Below are 12,500 nucleotides of genomic sequence, written 5' to 3'. Positions count from 1 at the left end.
TAAACTACCACTTGAATTTGGGCAAATTAAACTTTACTTCTGTTGGCCTCAGCCCCTTCATTCATAAATTAAGAGGTGAGAGAAATGGTTTTCAAGAGGGCCCAAGTAGCACCCCCTTTCCTACCCCATTCCAAACAAATTGAGAAATAAAAGGCATAAAGGTGGCGCCAATTGTTTCTGTAACATTGGAGGACATAGTTTAATGTACACAGTGGTTCTATTTTTTAAATCCCATAATTAGACTGATATACCTACCCAATAAGAGGCAATATCAGGCCAGGCAGGCCTCCCCACATCAAAGCCTGCCAAGGTAAGACTTAGGTTTTAAGGAATAGAGAACACCTGCTCCCACGCAGGCACTTTATTGCCAAGAAGGTAATGAAAACAGCTAGGTTGAGCATGCCCAGTTTAATTCTCCAATGAGATACTCTCCTCCTGCCTTGGGAAGGATATAGTGGAAAGGAGGTAGATCAGGAATGTAATTACCAGTGATACTTTCTCCATTAAGAATGAAACATCAGGAGTGAGGAAGAAGTCCTCCCCCTAACAATAGTCTTCAAGGTCCATTCCAATTCTTATTTTTTAAGACATACTATGTGCCACACCTATGTTAGAGTCTGGGAACCCATAGACAAGAGAAGATACAATCCTGTGCTCAAGGACTTTAAGACTAAGTGAATAGGCAGACAAGTAATTATGCAATTACAATGTGATGTCATAATATTTCATGATTCTCTGAAGACAATTCTATGGGAAATTGAAGTCTAAGATGTCAAACAATTGATGCACAAACTTAATCAAGGTATATCAAGGCCTCTGGCTTCTTCCCAGAAAGCTGCTAAATATCAGCAAGGACATGGCTAGAGATCTTGATTCTTACTTTTTTTGATGTTTCTATGAAAGAACCAAGAGAGATTTCTTCAGCAGGCAGTGTTTCCAATGAGGTAAGAAAATTACATTCGTATATCAGCCTTGGCCTATGATTTCTTTCTTGGGAAAAGATAAAAAAAACAAGTCAGTACCCCTCACCCTCAAACTTACCTTCTGCAATGCATACACACACACACACACACAGACACACACACACCATCCTATACAGACATTAGCCAACTCAGGTCTACAAAAGCTGGGCAGGCACTAAAGACTGGGCACCAACCCTTGTCCATGAGCCAAAGCAATTCAGGATTCTAGAACCATTTAGAGAATCGAAGAATTTTTCCTTCAGGCAGAAGCCTAGAAGAGTTAACATCAGGATATTCCTTGTCATAGCATGAGATGGGAATAGAGACCAGGCTCTATCTGTAGGAGTCCTGTAACTTCCATTTTATTGCCATAAAATAGAAACAGAATACGGTAATTTCAGTGGCTCTCAAAAAAGCCCCCTGTATTGCTAACTTGCTATACTGCATATAGCTGTGTGTAATATTCTGTAAATTTTTATTGAAATCACTGCAACAAAATAATATACGCAAGGTTATTCATTACATTATTATAAGAGAAACAACTTAAAATTCATTAATTGGAAACTGATTAAAGAAATAATGATACAACTACTTAATAAAATATTATGCAAATATTTTAAAATGAAGAGGCTTTTTATAAACTAATACAAAGTGATCTCTAAAATATAACAGTAAATAAAAGTAAGATGTAGAGCAAAGCATTTTGCATGCTATAATTGTACAAAAAATGTGATGAAAAGAGTTCAATATGTCGAAATAAAATGGGGAGACTTCTCCTGGAAAGGAGTAGATATACTTTTCCCTATTCCTCCTGCAAAGTACAACCAAGAGTTGAGAAAATTGAGTTTATAATTTTAAAACTTCCAGAAAAGCAATTTCTGGGCCTAGATGGTTTCATTGAAGAATTCTACCATACATTTAAAAAAGAATTAATACCAATTCTGCACAGTCTCTTCCAGAAAATAGAAGATGCATGAACACTTCCAAGGTCATTTTATGAAGCTAGTCTTATTCTGATACCAAAACCACAAAAAGAGAAAAATCTAAAGAACATTATTTCTTGTGAGTGTAGAGGCAAAATGCCTCACAAAATATTATCAAACAGAATTCAGCAATAAATAAAAAAGAAATATACATTATGACCAGGTGAAGTTTATTTCAGGAATCCCAGGGTGGGTCAATATTCAAAAATCATTCATTGTTACCCACCATAGTTGCAGACTAAAGAAGAAAAACTACATGATCTTATAATTTACAGAAAAGCATTTAACAAAATTCAACACCCATTCATGATTTTTTAAAAACTCAGAAAAATGAGAATGAAGAGGAAGTTCCTCAATTTCATAAAGCGTATCAACAAAAATCTTCAGCAGACATTATATTTAATGGTGAAAGAGTGTTTTCCCCCTAAGATTCTGGAAAAAAACAAAGTTGTTTGTTCTCACCACTCTTATTCAGCATAGTGTTGGAAGTTCTAGCCAGTACAGTGAACAATAAAGCAAGAAAATGAAATACAAGGCATACAGATTGGAATGGAAGAATAAAACTGCCACTGCTTGCAGATGATACGATTGTCTATATGCAAATCCCAAGGAATCTAAAAAAAAATAAAAATAAAAATAAAAACATAAAAATACCTAAAACTAAAGTGAGTTCTGCAAAGTTACAAGAGACAAGGTGAACATACAACAATCTAATTATGATAAAAATGATTATCATTTATAATCACTCAAAAAAAGATAAATAGGCTGGACACTGTTGTTCATGCCTGTAATCGCAACACTTTGGGAGGCCATGGTGGGAGGATTGCCTGAGCTCAAGAGTTCGAGAACAACTAAAAATCAAAAAAATTGGCTGAGCATGATGGTGTGCACCTATAGTCCCAGCTACTTAGGATGCTGAGGCAGGAAGATTCCTTGAGCCAGAGAAATGAAGGCTGCAATGAGCTATGATCACACCACTGCACTGTAGGCTGGGCAACAGAGTGAGACTTTGTCTCAAAATAAATAAATAAATACTCAGGTGTAAATCTAATCAAAGATGTACAAGATTTGTGTGCTGAAAACTACAAAACCTGGATTAAAGAAATAAAAGAAGATCTAAATCTAAATAAATTGGGAGATATGTCATGTTCATGGATTGTAGACTCATTTAGTAAAAACATCAGTTCCATAATTTATATAGAAAGGCACAATTCCTATAATGGCTAAAATAATCTTGGCAAAGGAAAATAAAGTGAGAGGAGTCAGTCTACCCTATTTCAAGACTTACATACCTATCATAACTAGGTGTTAATAGAGGAATAGACATATAGATCAAGGAAAGAAAATAGAGAACACAGATAGACTCATGCAAATATGAAAAATTGCTTTTTGACACAGGTGCAAAAGCAATTCAATGGAGGAAAGATAGACTTTGCAACAAATAGTGCTAGAAGAACTAGAAATCTATAGGCAAAAAAAAAAAAAAATTGAACCTTAACCTAAGTCTTACACCTTATAACAAAAATTAACTCAAAATGAACCAAGAACTTAAATTTAAAATATAAAACTATAAAATTTTAGGGAAAAAATAGAAAACCTTGGGATCTAGGGCTAGACAAACAGTTCTTAAACATAACACAAAAAGCATGATTCATAAAAGGAAAAATTGATAAATTGGACTTCATAAAAAATAAATATCATTTGCTTTACTAAAGACCCTGTTAAGAGAATAAAAGGACAAGCTAAGCTAAGGGCAAGGCATAGTATCTTACGCCTTTAATCCAAGTGCTTTGGGAGGCTGAGGCAGGAGGTTCACATGAGACCAGGAGTTCAATACCAGCCTGGGCAACATTGCAAGACTCCATTTCTACAAAAAAAAAAAAAAAAAAGAAAAAGAAAAATTAACCGGACATGGTGGGATATGCCTGTAGTCCTAGCTACTGATGAGGCTGAGGTGGGAGGACTGTTTGACTCCAGGAGTTCAAAGCTGAAGCGAGTTATAATTTTGCCACTGCATTCCAGCTGGGAAACAGAGTGAGATCTGGTCTCTTAAAAAAAAAAAAAAAAGACAATCTGACTGAGAGAAAACATTTGCAGAACACATATTAAACAAAGTAGTAGTATCTAGAATTTATAATTAATGGCTTCAAATTCAAGTTAAAAAGCAAATAATACAATTTGAAAATGAGGCAAAGATACAAGGAGATTTCATCAAAGAAGATAGATCAATGGCAAATAAGCATATGAAAAGATTTTCAAGATCATCAGCCATTAAGGAAATGCGAAGTAAAACCACAATGAGATACCACTATACAACTATCATAATGGCTAAAATAATAAAAATAATGACAACAACAAATGCTGATGAGGATGTGGAGAAACTGAATCACTCATACATTGCTAGTAAGAATATAAAATTGTTCAGCCACTCTGGAAGATACTTTAGACAAGCAATCTGGAAAAAAATTAATATGCAACCACATACAACCTAGCAATCACACCTTGATCATTTTTCCTAGGGAAAGAAAAACTTAAATTCACCCAACAACCTGTACACAAATGCTTAGAACATTTAGCCTCATTCATAATATACAAAAATTGGGATAAAAACAGATGTCTTTCAACAAGTGAATGACTAAACTATGGTGCATACACACCATGGAATACTGCTCAGCAATTTAAGAAAACAAACTATACATGTAACAACCTGGATGAATCTCCAGTGAATTACAGTGAAAGAAAAAACCCCAATCTCGCAAGGCTAAAAACTGTATGATTTCATTATAACATTATAGCATTACTGAAATGACAAAATTATAGAAATGCAGAACAGATTAGTGTTTGCCAGGGTTTAAGAAGGGAGTAGGGGTGGAAAGGAAGTGGATGTGGCTATAATAGGGCAACATGTGGGATTCTTGTGATTCCATAAATATTCTGTGTCTTGGCTGTATCAATGTTAATATCCTGGTTGTGATATTGTACTATGGTTTTGATATTGTACCATAATATTAACACAGTATCATATAGTACTATACTATAAGTTACCTTTGGGGAAAGCTGGGTAAAGGGTACATAGAATCCTTCTATTATTTCCTGTAACTGTATGTGAATGTACAGTTATCTCAAAATAAAATGTTTTTTAAAACTGAAGAAAGATAAAAGCAACACATATGCATATTTAGAACATATCTCTAGAAGCATAACCAAAAAATGGACAATATAATTTTTTGGTTTTTTTTAATCGAACTGGAAGTGACAGAGGCTGTTGGAAAGGATTTGGGGGTTTAACATGTCTCCACAAAATCTAAGAAGGAGGTGATGTGGTACAATAGGAAATAGGCTCAGATGGCCATTGACTTTTAAAAAATATTTTTCTTCCATCTTTTGTTTTAGATTCAGAGGGTACATGTGCAGATTTGTTATATGGGTAAATTGCGTGTTGCTGGGGTTTGGTGTACAAATGATTCTGTCACCCAGGTAGTGAGCATAATACCTAATAGGTAGGTTTTCAATCCTCACCTTTCTCCAACCCTTCACCTTCAAATAGCCCCCGGATCTATTGTCCCACTCTTCGTGTCCATGTGTACTCAATGTTTACTCACTTCTAAGTGAAAACACAAGGTATTTGATTTTCCATTCCTGTATTAATTTACTTAGGATGATGGCCTCCAGCTGCATCCATGTTGCTACAAAGGACATGATTTCATTCTTTTTTATGGCTGTGTAGTATTCCGTGGTGTATATGTACCGTGTTTTCTTTATGCAGTCTACCATTAATGGGCATGTAGGCTGATTCCATGTCTTTGCTATTGCAAAAAGTGCTATGATGAACATACATATGCATGTGACTTTATGGCAGAATGATTTATATTCCTTTGGATGTATACCCAGTAATGGGATTGCTGGGCCAAATGGTAGTTCTAAGTTCTTTGAAAAATCTCCAAACTGTTTCTGCAGTGGCTAAAATAATTTACATTCCCACCAGCAGTGTGTAAGCATTCTCTTTTCTTCCCAACCTTGCCAGCATCTGTTATTTTTCAACTTTTTAACAATAGCCATTCTGACTGGTATGAGATGGTATAGAAGAATCAATATTCTTAAAATGGCCATACTGTCCAAAGCAATTTACAAATTCAATGCTGTTCCTATCAAACTACCGAGGTTATTTTTCACAGAATTAGAGAAGACTATTCTAAAATATATGTGGAATCAAAATGAGCCCAAATCACCAAAGCAATCCTAAGCAAAAAGAACAAAGCCAGAGGCATCACACAACCCAACTTCAAACTATACTATAAGGCTACAGTAACCAAAACAGCATGGTAGTGGTACAAAAACAAATACATAGACCAATGGAAATAGGTTAGAGATCCCAGAAATAAAGCCACACACCTGCAATCACCTAATCATCAACAAAATCAACAATAAGAAGCAATGGTGAAAGGACTCCTTATTCAGAAAATAGTGCTGGGATCATTGGCTAGCCATATGCAGAAGATTGAAACTGGACTCGTTCCTTTCACCATATACAAAAATCCATGCAAAATGGATTAAATACTTAAACATAAAACCTAAAACTACAAAAACCCTAGAAGAAAACCTAGGAAATACCATTCTGGACATAGGCCTTGGTAAAGATTTCATGATGAAGACTCCAAAAGCAATTTGCAACAAAAACAAAAATTGACAAATGGGACCTACCTAAACTAAAGAGCTTCTGCACAGCCAAAGAAACTATCAACAGAGTAAACAGGCAACCTACAGAACAGGAGAAAATATTTGCAAACTATGCATCCAACAAATACATAATATCCAGAATTAAACGGAGACCTAATAAATTAACAAGCAAAAAAAACAACCCCATTAAAAAGTGGGCAAAGGACATGAACAGACACTTTTCAAAAGAAGACATACGCATGGCCAACAAGCACATGAAAAAATGCTCAACATCACTCATCATTAGAGAAATGCAAATCAAAACCACTATGAGAAGTGGAAAATATTAGTTATCTTTAGGGAGAAACAGCTGATGGCCTGGGGACAGGGTTGAGAGGTAAACTTTTCATTATACATTCTTTTGTATGTTTTGAATTTTGATTATGTAAAATAAATGCCCATTTTTAAAAATTAAAATTTTAAATGTCAATGAAACATTCTCAACCAAAGCTTCAGACTTTCCAATTGCTAACAGTCTTGATTAATCTGTTAACTTTCTAGTCAGAAATTATATGAAGTTTTTTAGCTTTCTAATAATGAAGCTACTACAGTATTGCAACTTGTTACTCTTCCCAAGCACTTAGCCAAAACCTTTATCTTTTGAAATTATGATTTCAAAAGATCTCTATACTCATCTCTATACTCATTCTTTTCCTGAAAAAAGGAAGTTAACAGAAAAAAAAGCTTTGTTCCTATTGCTGTAAAATATTTGCACATTTATGGGTCAGTTGAAGCAGCCTTGACATCTTACCATGTCACTCAATTACTTTACAAGTTACAATGTGATACAAATCTCCGGTGATAGCATGGACTTTGAAAGCATACAATCTAGGATTTCTAGCCATGTGACATTGTTCAAATTATCTGACCTATCTAACACTGTTCCCTTATCTAGAAAACTAATATTCATTTTTCCAGATTGCTTTCAGTATTAATATAACTTATATACCTGAAATGTGGGAGAGGCTTAAGGAGAGCTAAAATTATAGAAAGCAAAAGCCTTAGTTCTAAAAAACAGAGACCCACCAAGACAACTAATAGTGGGAAGGCTTTATGGACACATACGTCAGAAAACAAGGGCACCTGTGAGGTAAGCTACGGGGAACAGACATGGCTCTATACAGCAATGTAAAGTGTGTCCCATCTTTCCATATTATATTGCAGTTAAGAAATAGTTTATGTTCCTTGACATGAATTTAGACTAGAGAAACAAACATATTTAGGGTACAATTTAAAAGGGTTTTCCCCTCTCTGTTGTAGTGAATTTTCTTTAATAACTCCAAATTCTTCAAGGAAAACTTCCACCCACACAGCAGTGTTGACTGCTGGTGCTCTGAGGGAATTATGGCACATAGTAATAAAAGATGTATAGAATTTCTACATCAGCAACGTGAAGTCCAGCCCAGCACCCTAGTATGGAGAACAGATGGAGTTCCAGAAGGTAGAAGCCCATACCGGAACTGGGGGCAGTGGAGGGGATGCCATGTGGAAAATTGGTTGCCAAACTGAGGCCTCAGAAATGAATGTGAAATAAACCTTCTCCTTCACAAATATTGTAGAGAGAGTAGAGCCTATGAAGTTGGAGGAGGTTGACACACGGATTATACTCAGTAGACACAAAGCATCTCAACTTACTACAGGAAAACCACCTTTAATGAAAGCAACCACAGTTCCCACATTCACCTCTCCCCTTCTTTTCTTGGGTGCTTTCATTAATTGCAAGTAAACTTTCAAAGTCAGAGAACCATCAGCCGTGTAGCCACCTAACGAAATAAGACAACAAATAAATGTGAATTCATTTTAACAAGTGAATGCCTATTAAATCAGTAGATCAACACTGGCAAAACTCTGTATCTACAGTGCTCCCACTTTAATTGAGGATGGCACCAACAGAGCCCCAGTTCCTCAAGACAGCAAGTGAGTGTACATAAAACCAAACTTATGAACATAAAAGTGACATTTCCTTAATATTTCATATTTCCATATTGCTTCAACAGCCACGTTAGATGTGTTTCTGAAATAATGTTGGTAAAGAAGAATTATTTAAAATAAATATTTTACCGTAAGTTTCCAGTTGCCATTTAAAACTCCCCACAATAACATATAATAACTTGAACATTCACGTCTCAAAGTATTCTGCCTCTGTCAATGCATAATTTACATGCACTAAAGTTCAAACTATAATTTAGTTGAAAGGACAAACCCAGAACTTTCACATACACATTTAATAACAGTACACATAATATATGCTACAAGGTGATTATCATATCTCAGACTTCTTCCAGTTCTGAGAGACTTTTATATTTAAGCGATCATCCTACCTAAGCTTTCAACAGAATTCATGACTAGAAGACTCACAGGGACATAATGGTATGGATCCTGATGTTCACTAATCTCAATCTCGCTACAGTTACTTATGAATAAGATAGTCGTATTACCTTCTTCTGTTACATGTGACAAAGGCTTGGAAATGTTAAGAGGTATGCAATTAGGAAAGATAAACTAGTGTTCAAAATCACCTTGCAGTTTCTTTTCTCTCTCATCCTAGGCTACTGTTTGTGATTGTCTAAATAAAAGGATTCATCCATGCATTCCCTGGAAAAATTTACTACCCAAGTTCACACAAGACAAATTTGGAGTAGAAAATCCATTTAATTACTTCTCTTGGGAAATATCGCTTCCTGGCAGAGAAACTAATGTGATATTAGAAGGCTGCTTATTCGGAATTTGTGTAAGAACTACACATACCACGTTGGGTTTGAGCAAATTATCAGGGTCTCTTTGTTGGCCCACTGGAGTCCTTTTTCCCAGGAAATGCTGAAGACAAGAGTCCTAAACTGTTCCCAAGCCCAGGTTTTCTCTCCTCCAAGTTACCCTTTCTGTTCTTTGAACATCTAAATATTTACTCAAAAAAGACTCCTTGCTGTCTTACAGAGAGAGACTCTGTATTAACCTCTTTTAACATCTGACAGCTTCTAGCCTTTTAAGGAAGTGATACCTCCACCCATCACAATTTAGCAAGTTTAATCTATTATACAAGTTATCATGTTAACTACCATTAGCAAACAGTAGGACAGCTGTGACTTCCTTACAAGGCATTGTGATTTTTGTACTATCACCTTACTGATTATTCTTGAAATGTAAGCCCATCTTTAATACTTAACATCCACAACATCCACAAGTTATAAACCTGCTTTTTGGTTCTTGTGTTCTTCAGTAACAGTAAGTAAAAAAGTGTCTTTAGAGACACTCTAGATATTTTTCAACCCTTTTGTCATCACCAGGAAAACCTTTGCAAAATGAAAACCTTTGTTTCTCAGTGGTAAATCATCATAGACAGAAAGAGTTGGTTCTTGAAATCACACTGTGTGTGCTTTAGGTTGGTCCTTAACTCACACCTGGTGTGTATTTGTGTGTGTGTGTGTGTGTGTGTGCATGTGTGTGTGTGTGTGTGTGTGTTGGGGGCGCTGGGCGAGAGAGAGAGAAAGAGAGGGAGAGAGAGACAGAGACAGAGAGAGACAGAACAAAACAGAAAGACGGACATAGAGAAACAGGCAGAGAGACAAAGAGACAAGAGATAGTGCTACATTCCTGGAGTGTAAACATCTTTTCTTCCTTTAACCTAGCATAGCTTTATCATATCTCTTTAGTCACAGTTTTTGTTCTTGCCTTTCCATTGCTGCAAATCCTGGACTGGCAACTTTCTTTCTTCCCACAACCTGGTCAGATACAGCCAATAGCTTTGTGGTCAGATTCTTTGCTCCCTGAAATGTCCTAACCCTCAAGATATTCGGCACAGGCCTGATAAGCATTGAATCACTGCTCAGCAATCCTCCAGGTCTTGTGAAAAGCATAGGTCTGGGACCATAGCTTTTTTTTCCTTTCATCCACAATATTATTCTGTGCTAGTACATAGTAAAGTGCTCAATAACTGTTGAGAGAAGGAAAGAAGGAGGGAAGGAAGGAAAGCGAGCACATTTGGCAAGTGATTTGACAAAAACCAAAAATCTGGGTACTTACATTTTAAGACATGGTATAAGAAAGTTGATAGAAAGAAAATTCTGATACTTAGGCAATCCGATCCAAAACTTTGCTGTTTTGTGTATTTGTGTGTGTGTGTGTGTGTGTGTGCTGTGTAAGAGACAGAGGGAAATACTAACACCAGTTCTGGGGTGGTGGTGATGATGATGATGATGATGATGATGATGATGAAGAAAATGATAATTCTTTCTTAACTGAATTTTAATAGGAGTACCAAAAAATGAGAAGAGAACAAAAATTGTGGCTGGCTGTAATATACTACTTGCCGTCATCTACATGAACTGCTTGCTATCTGAGCCAGGTTACTTTGCAATATAATTATGATGATAAACACATTTACATCTTCCATATCCCTCCTAAATGTGTTTCACAAGGTTCAATTTCCAGTCTTATGCTGTTTTTAAAATATATACTGTTTTTCTTGGAGATTTAAGACTCAACCATTATAGTGCCTCTCAAAGTTCCTTAAGTATACAAGTTTAGTAAATATTGAATGTTTGATGAACTAATTAAATATAAGCTCAAGGCTAAATGGTGATTTTGGAAATTACATATTTAGTATGCATATTTAGTGTAATCTTTCAAACTTAAATAGTAGAAACCTTCATTATTCTACCTCCTCTTTTTCATACTTCTTTCCTCTCCATTTTTTAAAGCTTACATCTTAACTTTACTATTAAAAAAATTAACTGTAATCCCAGCACTTTGGGAGGCTGAGGCGGGTGGATCACTTGAAGTCAGGAGTTCGAGACCAGGCTGGGCGACATGGTAAAATCCCATCTCTACTAAAAACACAAAAAATTAGCTAGGCATGGTGGGGCATGCCTGTAATCTCAGCTACTCAGAAGGCTGAGGCAGGAGAATCGCTTGAACCCTGGAGGCGGAGTTGCAGTGAGCCAAGGTCTCACGATTGCACTCCAGCCTGGGCAACAAGAGTGAAACTCCGTCTCCAAAAAAATAAAAATAAAAATAAACTGCAGTAAGCTCAGTCCTCTGATAAACCAGAGTTTGTGAGTAATAACAGCATGATATTTAAATTATGAAAAAGTAGATAAGAGATAGGATTATTTTTTATTTCCTGATATTAAATCATTAAATACTTGTCTTAGTCCACTTTGTGTTGCTGTAACAGAATGCCTGAGACTTGATAGTTTATAAGAAAATAATTTTAGTTAGCTCATGATTCTATAGGCTGGGAAGTTCAAGAACATGGCTGTGGTTTCTGGTGAGGACTTTTGTGCTGCCTCATAACATGATGGAGAGGAAGCAAATATGTAGAAAGAGAGAACACTTGAGGGATGCCCTGGCTTATAACAAACCACTCTCTCAGGAACATTTCTGTGAGAACTAATCAGTCTTGTCAGATGGAGAACTCACTCACTACCAGGAAAACAGACACCAAGCCATTCATGGGGGATCTGCCTCCATGACCCAAACACCTTCCATTAGGCTCCATCTCCCAGCACCACCATATTGGGAATCAAATTTCAACATTAGTTTTGGTGGGGACAAACAACCCATATCCAAACTGTATCAGTGACTAACTTTATTTTTAGTTGTCTCTAATTAGTGTTACACAAATAATGCTAACTTCAATGACAAGATAATTTTGGAAATAGAATTTATTTTATTTAGCATTTTCAACTAGAGACTATACAAAGAGTGGTGATTTTCATAAATAGCAGCAACTTTCCGGCTATGGGATCAAAACCAACTTTTTTTAATATTGGAAGTTATTTTCATTAAAAGGCTTTTACATTAATATATAAATAATTTGAGAAACAAGATTGTGCATGGA

This window comes from Gorilla gorilla, chromosome 4 (assembly GCF_029281585.2).
Source record: "Gorilla gorilla gorilla isolate KB3781 chromosome 4, NHGRI_mGorGor1-v2.1_pri, whole genome shotgun sequence".
Lineage (NCBI taxonomy): Eukaryota > Metazoa > Chordata > Mammalia > Primates > Hominidae > Gorilla > Gorilla gorilla.
This window is presented reverse-complemented; position numbering follows the sequence as displayed.